Source organism: Excalfactoria chinensis, chromosome Z, assembly GCF_039878825.1.
Source record: "Excalfactoria chinensis isolate bCotChi1 chromosome Z, bCotChi1.hap2, whole genome shotgun sequence".
Classification (NCBI taxonomy): domain Eukaryota; kingdom Metazoa; phylum Chordata; class Aves; order Galliformes; family Phasianidae; genus Excalfactoria; species Excalfactoria chinensis.
The window spans coordinates 40,720,117-40,731,642 of NC_092857.1; positions in this window are offsets into that span (position 1 = coordinate 40,720,117).

The window sequence follows — 11,526 nt, forward strand, 5'->3', positions numbered from 1 at the left end:
AGTTCAAGGTCTCTTGTGAGCCTGTAAGGTAGCACAAATTGAAGGTTTGGGGAATCTCAAAAATATCACTCTGCAAAGCCTCGCAGGGAAGAGAGTTCTTTGAAAAAGGGTTATCCGAGTTTCTTCTGCTTTGTCTTGTTTCTTTACTTTGCACGTACATTTCAAAAAGCATTTTATGGTTCCAGTTTTCCATGAGTCTTAGGAAGAGTTTTACACACACACACACACACGTTCTTGTTTTTGCTTGTCTCTTGCATCTGCTTGTCTTAGCAGATGCAGGGAAAGTGGATGCTGAGAAAGAGAACAGCAAAGAGTTGTGAGCCACACAGCAGAAAGTGAAGGAAAAGAGCAAAAAAAGTGGAAAAAAAAAAAAAAGAGAAAAATATACCTGAGTGCATGTGGGAAGCCTCACAAAAGTTTCTTTAAGAGGTGCATTTGAAGTTTGTATGAAATGACAAGGGGTGCTGTTCTGCTGGACAAGGGAGGCTTAGCTGTGCCTGGATGCTGAGCATAAGAGCCTAGTGTTTCTGCTCACAGGGGAGGTGATAACTTGCTTTGGGGGATATTTTTTATAATGTTGATGCTGGCTTTTTGAATGTTTTTCTATGCAGTGTGTGTGTGTCTCTGTGTGTGTGTGTGATGGGAAACACACGAGTGTGTAGAGAGAACCGTGGTTTCAGAATGTGGAATTTGCTACTGGCAAGTTATTCTAGCATGGAGGCCAAGAAAAATACCAGGTAGGCTCATATTTTTGCATGTGCATTTTTGTTCTGAAATGTTATAAAAGTCTTCAAAAATGCAGGAAGTTGCACCTGGGAATTTTCTCGGGGCTGAAGATTCTCCTGATGGACATCTCTTAATATTCTGTTTCTGTTTCAGCTGTGGTTCTTTAGCAAACTCCTAAAGGGATGCTTAGATGAAGAGGCTCCAGATGACTCTCCTATACAGGGGCCCAGCTTCACTAACTCTCCCTAAAAGTTTTCTTCTGTCCCATCCTGCTGACTATGTGAGTCTCCAGTTCTCCTTTCCATACTCCTGTTCTTTTAAAACATCTCTTCAGGATACAAATAGGACTAAGCAGAACAGAAGGGCACTGACTTACGGCAAATAGTCCTGTTGGCTTCCTTGTGTGTGTGTAATAGAAGAAAAAGTTTTTCAACTGAAGAAACTCCACTGCAACACATAAAATCATTTTCTCTACTCTCAGTAATTTTCTCTTTAAGGTCTTCTTTGCACAGATTCTGGTACAAATGCTTACTTGTTTCCCACTGAAGTTCAGTGTCAGATCAGCAGTGACCCAGCAGGCACATTTCTCCTTTTCCAAGGAATACACATCTCCTTAACAGCCATCATACTATTCCCCCTGTGCTGTCAAACAGGATAAGGAGATGAAATAACAGAGGCTTTGGAAGATGTAGTGAAGAAGCATTGCTGTAGGGATATATTGGCAGCTGTCACTTAGAGGACAGCAGCTGCACAGGCTTTTCCATGGGGATGTGTGGTACGTGTGTCTTGGTGAGGTTTTCCACTCCTTGTACCTCTGGTAAAAAAGAACGGAATGAGTCTAGGTATGTGCTCAGTTTGTTATCATAGCAATAGAGAATGACAGCACTCTAGAGAGTATGAAATTGAAAACTGCATGTTCTTTGCAAGCTGCTGAAAGAAGACACTGCCTCTATTAAATGTACAGCTCTATATGCTGCTGTTTGTAACAATCTATGCACATTCTAGGTGCCTAATGACAAAGCATCTCTGTTAGATTCTCCTGAATATTTTTAAGGCACATGAGGTGAAATACAGATGGTAGATCTGAGGATGACTCTGGGAATACATAGAACTAAATTTGGAATTCTGTCAGAGAGGATGTTGATGAATGCTGAGATGTTTATACCACCTTCTGGAATTCACCATTATGCTAGGTATATATTCAAACTATTATTTTGGGCTTAGAATAGTAGAATCCTGGGATCAGTGAGGTTTAAAAAGACCTCCAAGATCATCTAGTCCAACCATCCAACTGCACCAATATTTGGATGAGGTGCTCAGGGACATGATTTAGTGGAGGGTTGTTATTAGGGTAGTATGCTTAGGTCGTGGTTGGGCTCGATAATTTTTAAGGTCTTTTCCAACGTGAGAATTTCTATGATTCTATGGTTCTATGATTTCCCCAATAAGCCACGTGCCTTAGTAAACATCTAAACAGTTCTTGAATACTTCCATGGACACTGACTCAAATTCCTGCCCAGGCAGCCCATTCCAGTGCCTGACCACTCTTGTGGAGAAGAAATTTCTCCTAACATACAACCTGAATCTCCTCTGGCACAACTTGAGGCTGTTATGTAAGAGAAGAAGCAGCCCCCACCTTGCCAGAACTTCCTTACAGGCAGCTGTAGAAAGTCTCTCCTCAGTCTTCTCTGCTCCAGACTGAATGGTCCCAGTTCCCTCAGCTGGTTCCCTAACAATTGTGCTTCAGATCCCTCACCGCCTTCATTCCCTTTCTCTGTACACACTCCAGGGCCTCAGTGCTTTTCGTGTAGTGAAACACAGTACTCGACCTGTGGCCTCACCAGGCCTGAGTACAGAGGAACAATCACCTTCCTACTCCTGCTAGCAGCGCTATTTCTGGTACAAGTCCAGATGCCATTGGCCTACTTGGAGTAGTGCCACTTGTGCACTCTGCTGGATTATGTTTAGCCAAGCACTGACTAGTACTCCCAGGTCCATTTCCTCTACACAGTCTTCCAGCCACTCTGCTCCAAGCCTGCAGGGTTGCCTGGAGTTGTTGAGCCAAACTTCATCCCGTTAGCCTCTGCCCAATGAGCCAGCCTGTCCAGATCACTCTGTAGGGCCTTTCCACCCTCAAGTGGATCAGTGTTTCCTCCCAGCTTGGCATCATCTGCAAACTTACTGCACTCAATGCCCTTATCCAGGTCATCAGTAAAGATATTGAACAGGACAGGCCCCAAAACTGACTGACCCCTGATACCACTCCTGACTGCTCGCCAGCTGTAGGTAACCCCATTCACCACCACTCTTAGGGCCTGTCCTCCCGCCTGTTCTTTACCCAACAAAGAGTGTATCTCACCAAGCCCAGAGCTGCCAGCTTCTCCAGGAGAATACTGCGAGAAACAGCATTGAAGGGTTTGCTGAACTCTAGGTAGACTATGTGAACATCCCTTTCCTCATCCACCAGGCAGGTCACTCAATCACAGAAGGAGATCAGGTTGGTCAAGCAGGACCTGACTTTCATGAGCCCATGCTGGCTGTGCCTGATCCCCTGGTTGTCCCACACATGCCATGTCACTGCACTCAAAATGATCTGCTCCATTTCCTTTCTTGGCACCAAGGTCAGCTTGACAGGCTGTAGTTCCCCACATTCGATTCTTCTTGTAGAGGGGAGTCACACTGGCAAGCTTCCAGTCTTCTGAGACCTCTCCTGTTGACCAGATATGTTGACAGATGGTGAAAAGCAGCTCAGCAATCACCTCTGCCAGTTCTCTCAGCATTCTCAGGTGGGTTCAATCTGGCCCCATGAACTTGTGACAGTCCAGGTGGAGCAGTAGGTCTCTAACATCATCAGTAGTTCTGTAATTACAGTATAGCATAGTAACTCAGGCACAGATAATTTTAATCCTTTACGAAACCTAACCACATTGCCACGCACCCATCAATCATTTATATTCCTTTGGAATCAGAATTATGAAAAGAACCTAGTGGATGTTGCTATGTAGAGTCTGTGACTTTAGTATTTCTTTTATCAAAATACTGAAATTTGTGTCAACTTTTGTCTTTCAGCACTTTGCTTTGGATCTCCATAATGTTCATATATGCTCTCCTATGTTTTTCACTCAGATTTTTATTTGCAATTTCTCCAATTTTTGTCTTTCATCCATGCTAAGACTCTACCTGAGTCTGGCCCTCTTAATGGCTGTCAGGAGACATAGAAAGAAAAAATGCTAATGTGCAGTGACACAAGAAGGCTTCCTTTTATTTTGATACAACATATTCAGCATAGGAAAAGAAATATCACTTTCTATCCAAGTGAGTGTCATCTCTGTCCTCACGAGGAATGGTGTCTGACTAAATTCTGGATAATATTAAGTGTTAGTTCTTGGAATATCCCAGTAAAAAACAAAACAAAACAAAACAAAACAAAACAAAAAGTCAAAGGTTTTCTTTCTTTCTTCTTTCTTATTTTTTTTTTTCTCTTTTCTTTCTTCTCCCTCCCCCTCCCCCCGAAAGTATTTGCAGAAGGATGAGCTGCAGTTTAAAACCTAGAGGCATTTACATCTTTTTCCATTATCCATCCCAAATGTCTGCTACAGATTTCAGGGTTGAAGCTATCCATTTGGAGAGAAATTTTTGTTCAGAGCAATGTGCAACATGTTGGACAATCAGATAGTGCTAAACTTGGGTATACATCTGGGGTGCTACACAGCATTTTGGAATGGTGGTTTTATTATTAATTGTCTGGTTGAGAGACTTAAACCATTTGGTGCTTGGACAAATTGGAATCCTTTAAGTAAATAGTTTAGTCTTGGCATCCTTTCACTCTAACTGCTGCAACTTATCCAGTTAATGTCAGAGGGGTGGATGTTTCATCTCGAAAGCACATTTAGAAGGACAAAATTTGATTTTATATACACTGTCTCTTACTCTAAAAGCACGGATTTCCAAACAGTGTATAAAAGTCCATAATTCATGCCCAGGCACAAGCAACATTTGCAACTATTTCAGACTAAACTGGGAAGGTACCTTTTTTTTTTTTTTTTTTTTTTTCTTTTTCCTGCAGAAACCTGAATTTCTTAAAGTCTCTAGAATTCAGGCTGGGGCTCTGACTTCACGAGTTGCATTTGGCTTCTGCTATCAGATGCTGGTGGCAGAATGGGAAAATTCACACTGTGAACGGATAGTACAGTCACAGCAGACAATCATGCTATCATGCTTAATAATTTATTACAATAAAAAACACTTAAGCTTCAATTTTGCAAATGTTTATTAAGTGCTTAACTCCCAGGGGACTCTCAAGTCTGTAAAACTGAGCAGATGTGTAACTGTTTGCAGTATTTGTACCTTAGAACTCGTTCTGAATCCTACCAAGCTCAATGGAGAATGCGTCTGGGACTTTTGGAAACCTTCAAATAGCACAGATATACATCGTTGAGATGTTGAAGAGTTTTTGAGACAAAAATAGAAGGAACTTCTTTGTCTAATCTTAAAATAGGATGGAATGGTGGTTGAGCTGTGTATGTGTGTATGAAAACAAAGCAAACGTTTGCAAGAGTTTCAGCAGAGAACTGATGAGATTCTGTAGTGCAACAGGACTTTGACAAAACTGCTGGAACCATCTTTAGCTCTGCATCTTTGAGCTCCCTATGAAAATGTTGTAACATTGTTTGCCGGGCAGGATGATTAGCCTTAGGAACTATGCTATTTACTAACAGTGATTCCAACAGCAGCTAGGAGGGATATGTTTCATCTTACTGAAAGTGGTTAAGATGAAGCCTGCTCAGGAAGCTAAATTTTTGTGAAAGAAAACTCCTTCATTTAACAAAAACAGAATTGGTTTTATTTGCTACTCAAAGGCCTCAGGTTAAGTTATCCTGTTTGTTGCATGAAAATCATAGTGAGATAAAAGATTTTAATATCACACATTTGTCAGTGCAACAAGTTTTAGCTGTATGTGTACCAGGGCTTCCTGTGTACAAACACATAAAACTGTGAAAAATGTGATTTGTTTCTTTCTTTGTTTTTTCTATTGAACTTTCTTCCACCTGTTCCATAACAGCAAAAATATTTCAGTAGCAATGTGTTTTTATTGTGTTGGGGTTTTTTGTTCGTTTTTTAAATCGGAATATTGCAAACATATAAAGCTATGTATGCATGGCTATCCTGAAAGATAACTGATTTGTTTGAAACATAAGACCTGAAAATTATTCAGTAGTTTGTAGAACTTAAATCAATTTCCACTTCATTCAAAACTGCGCAGTTCCCATCTCTTCTTATGAGCAGGAATACTTCCAATGAGCGATTTATCTATTTATTTATTTATTTTGCTAAAGCAGATCATTTCCAAATGTATTTTCTTGTATCTTCTTATTACACTGTCTTCACAGAATATGTTTTAAATTGAGTTATTTATTATTTATAGGCTCTTGTTTAAGCCTATAAAATCCGTCCTCTGTTAAATGTTCATTTTGGCTAGTTAGCCAGCTGGTATTCTGAATGATCGTGTCGTTGTGCAAACACACCAGATAATGAGGAGAAGATGGAGTATGTACTTCTTGGCATATATATGCACATTGCAAGGATTTTGTTTGTTTGCTTGGGAGGTAAAAAACATCCTATGTCTGCTAGGAGATCTGAAATGATAATCAGAAACTGACCTGAAAAGTCGGAGTGCTTTGCTTCCATTTTTTATAATTAGTATAATTAAAACTGTATGAAGACTGGAATGCTGAGAGGTGATTCAAGTAATTGGCTGGTTAATGTTAAGAAGGTGTAAATTCTCCAGAAAACCCATATGCATACCAACTGAAAATGCAACCCTTGAAATAAATCCATCTGCCTACATTTGTTTTAACAGTAATACTGACCTTGGAGCAAGGTATTTCCGAAAGATTTTTAATGACCAGCTGGAATTAATAGCCTTTGGCTGTACCTAAGGCTTTAAACTCTGCCCAGTCAGTCATTAATTCTTAGGAAATGCTCTGTTCCTTGATTGTTACTGCTTAACTGCATCACAACTTGGACTGTAAATAATTGCTAGCAGAGAAAATATAATTATTGTTAAATGCACATAGTACCTTCCTTCAGAAAAGATCCCAAAGTATTTACAAGCTGAAGGTCCTGAAAAAAAGTATGCTAAGATTATTGTTGCTGAGAAAATAGCCTTTTCAGTAACAGAGGGGACTAAGAAGATTCTAAGTAAGTGTCTGAGAAATTAGGCATCTTGAGGGTTGTCTTGATTGCCAACTATGTGTTTCTAGCTATAGGCTATGGAAGCATTACTTTCTTCTACCTCTGTCTTTTGGTCAGGAAGATATGAACATGGATATTTACCTACCTTCTGGGAAAACATGTCAAAAGTGTTCAAATATCTGCCGTCAGAGCTTCGACATGCAGAAAAAATAGGCAGTTAAGCCTATCATATATGTACAATATCTAATGCAGCACAGACTTACCTCCAGTGTCTCCACACTGCAGGGGATTTAGGAGGGGAACAAGACATTACTGAAAGAGCTGAGCTGGGTCAAGTAAATCTACTTTCTGCCATGTCACTGTATCTGCAGAGATACTTACAGCCAGAAGGATGAAGGTACAGACTCAATGAAATACAAAGCATAGAGTGCTAGATTTTTTGGCTTGTTCAATACCAACAATACTGTCGAAGATTTGGACCAATGCATTCCACTCAACCACAAGTATTAGTGACGTGCTGAGAAAGTTAGTTCTGATGTTGGAAAACGAGATAAGTTTGTGTTGAATAGCATGTCTATCAGCTGCACTGTCTCCTACTGGAATAGTAAGAACATGACCAAGGACTTCACCAAACCACCAGCCAAGGCTGTGCAGGAGGCTGTGCTTAAGCATGCAGCTTCACTGCGCAGAAATACAGAGATGGAGCTCAAAACAGACCCCTGTGAAGTGATTAATAGGCCAGCCTCTTTCTTATTTGTGAATGAGAGAAGGTTGACTCTACAGACCTATAGCAATCCTAAACTTGATAAATGACTTCTGGCACATGTAGGCTGAATTTTATCATGTGGATATAAAGAGAAACCAATGATAAGCATAAAGCTGTATTAGATTTCAGTTACACAAAACCTCAAATCCAAATGACAGATAAAACTGTGTTGTATAGGGAAGATACCTTTTTAATTATATCATTATTTGGCCTAGAAAGACATTTCTAGATCTAATACATTGTATAGTCATAATAATAATAATAATTGTAATCATATAATATATCAAAAATACAATACATATAATTATAATGCATAACAATTTATATCTCTTAGCAAAAACTAGTTGATTCTTCAACGATTTTAAGTTATGTTTTGCTAATGCTGGCAAAATGAAAAAACTTTTTTTCCAGTGGCTGCAGACTTCCTTAAAAGAACAAACTTCTTATTTTCTCCTTGCTGCTTCTCACCTAAGATTTCTTCTTCATTCCTATCTTTTAACTATTTTTTGACTGTACATTAAAGACTGGACTTCCTTTTCACATTACGTACTCACTCCTAGAGCACTTTCCAATGACAATATCATTATTCTCATTTAACAGATGAGGAAACAGATTTTCCTCTTGGAGGAATCAAATAAAATGTATTCAGCCACCCAGAAGACTCGTTGTTCTTCCAGCTTGCTCTTCACAAAATTCACCGCCTGATAAATTTGTTTTAAATGTAGTTTTGTCGTCTATCATATGCTTGTACACTGTGGCTTTAGTTAGAGAAGGTAACTTTTCTAGATGGGACAGAAATGGATGCCCAGGTCATCAGCTTTTTGGCGAAGTCAGGCCGCATGCGTTTTAATCTGAGACATAGGTGGAGATCATAGGTGGATGAACAGGGTTCAAGGCCTGTTCTCTTACAGTCAAATTTGCATCTTGAGGTTTTCCAAATATAATTATCCTTTCAGTCAGTTTGCACAACATGATTATCTGAAGAGCCTTGTTAGCAAGAAATTTAGAGGTCTTTTGATATGTGGGGAGCAGAGAATAGCTAGTATTTTGAAATGCTTAAACTAGAGGATGGGAAATGCTGCGTTTCCATTCTCATCTGCACAGACCATAGCTTAGGAGAAAAGAAATGACCATAGTGGATCAGACCACCCATATAGCAATCTAGGTCGTCCATCTGCAGCATCAGCTTATAGATATGCAAGTCTGAGCTGCTACCCATGGCTGCAGAATTGCTTACTGTTACTGGACACTGCAGATTCAGTGGTTCGTGTGAGCTCTGTTATTGGAAACTGAAAGGCTCCCTAATCCATCTCTGCCTTCACAGCTAGGCAGCCTGACACAAGAGAACTGAGAAGCTCCCAACAGATGGACATGTTGTTGCCTAAAATGTTGGACTTTGTGCTCAATTTCTTTATCTAATGCTTTGCCCAGGCTAGTGAAGTCAGATAGGAGCTTTATGGGTAATAGTTAAGGTTGATTGTGCTTAGTTTCAGGTTATTATGAGCCCCGTGTGGTACAAGCTAGCGGAGTGGAGATTCAGCTTGGTATTCTTATTTGATAGCAGATTATTTCATGAAAAAGAAACACAACTATTTTATAAGGTTAAAGATAAAATAACCTCTAACAATGCTGCTCCTAGGGTTCATATATGCCCTATGAAATGAAATGCTCATGTACAAATGTAGTGAAGTGCATAGCTGAATTCTAGGGTTGAATTAAAACTCCAAGGGTGACCAAGCTTCCACAATCACCATTAAGAGAAAATAAGGGATGTGACACTGGGTGACAACAACAAAGAGGGGACAACAAACTCTTTCCAAAATTAATAAAAGTATGTAGGGAGCAACAAATCTTCTATTTTAATCTTGTGATTATTTCACAAACAGCATTATATATATATTTTTCCTTTGACTTCATATTTCTTAGTACATTTAAATTTATTTTATGTGTGATCTTTTTATTAGTTCGGCTGTGTGATGCTCAGATTTGTGATAATTCAACCCAATTCCCACTGACTTTGTAGTTCAGTAATATATATTTATATTCTCAACTTAATCAGCATAACTGATTTCTTGTCTTTGCTGTTTTACTTTATATTATGTATTTGTATACACATCTTTCCCTTAAGCAGACAACTGAAGCAATGCCTCTAAATCTGGGTTTTGTGGACCTGCACAAAGCTGTACAAGGTAGTTTTGAACTGTATGCATTACATGCATGTAAATTATTATCACTTATGAGTCATATTCACCCTATTAAATTACAGAATATTTTAAAGGCATTGAAGAAATAAAAAATAAAAAATATATATTAAAAAAAAAAAAAAGGAACGCTTATTTGGTGCGAGAATGATAGAAAACAAATTGATATTTTGTCTGGGATGTCATAAAGAATGGACTAAATTTGAAGATAGACAAGGTTAAAGAAAGGTTAATACCAATAAAGGAAGAAGGATTGCTAAAACAACTGAGAGGAGATTTATGAAAGAATGCATTCCAGAGATTTGCAACTATGAATATTGCAGGGAAAGGAGTGTGGATGACAAACTGTTTAAAGAAGCAGTGAAGGCACTGGAATATTGGAGTTATATTTCCTCTGGAAGGTCAAAGAATCACCATACTGTAATGTCCAATAACCTAAACGAAGGAATGAGAAATACGAGGTTTCAGTTAATGTATAGAGAATGAAGGGAAAAAGCAAGCAATCCACAAATCACAATTCTTGTTTTGGACTACAGACCTGTATTTTCTCAACCGTGTTTTGATTAACACCAGAATGAATACAACCCTGCAGAGCTGCTTAACTATTTTGGTAGTTACTTTAATATTCAGTCATTTTTTCCATTTTGAAAATAATCCCTTAGGAATTCTTAGGAACTGGTTTTCTGTGAGAGAGATCAGCTACACTGAAGAAGCAGATCAAAGACATGAGGGCCAGGCTTGTGCCATGACCTACCTGACTGAGCAACGGGTCGCAGAAAACATTCAGCAAATGCTTGATAGTGAAGATCACTGTGATAGTTTCTTAAACTTATCTAAGGATGGTTTCACAGGATTGGGTTAAAAGCTAAGAGTTATAACACCTCGCTGTTTTTCCATCCAACCTTCTTTTCCTGCATTTTATGGTTTATTTATTTATTTATAACTTATTACACTTTGGATATTTTTGGTTTTGACAGAGATCATTCTGTCTTTTGATGGAAAGGCATAAGACATACATAAGATGAAATGGAAATCTCCTTTTTTAAACAAAACTAGGCCAGTTTGTTAACTGTGCTTCTATTTTTAATACATCTCTGTTTCATCCAGATGATAAAATGCAATCCTAAGAGAAATTTATCCACTTACATGCTTACAGTTTTTCCTTGTACTCTCCCTCTTGCAATCTACCCCAGGGACAGTGACTGTGTTTTGCTGCGTCTTTTGAGCAGCTGCTACATGGCAGCATTTTACTTTTGTCTTACTGATCATTTTCTGAGTATTTTATTTTCATCATTTTATGACAAGTTGAGGCATGTATATGAATTTTACTTGATTTCAACATTTCTGTGCTTAATTGAATAAGAAATAATAAACTGCTTTACTTGTCACATTTTACTGTTCTGTGGGCTTGCTTGAAATTTTAGCTTCAAGAAGAGCTTAATTTTATCCTGGATATATTTAAGTTCTGAAGAAAAATTCATCGCAATTTCTAAATTTGATAATCTCACTTGTAATAATCTTTTAATTTAATAATTTTTTAATGACTGTAATAATCACTTGTAATAAATAAATAAGTTTGCAAAGTGAAAATATACTAAAGGCTTTCAGTGGCTGATGGTTTAGAGTTCACTGAAGTAC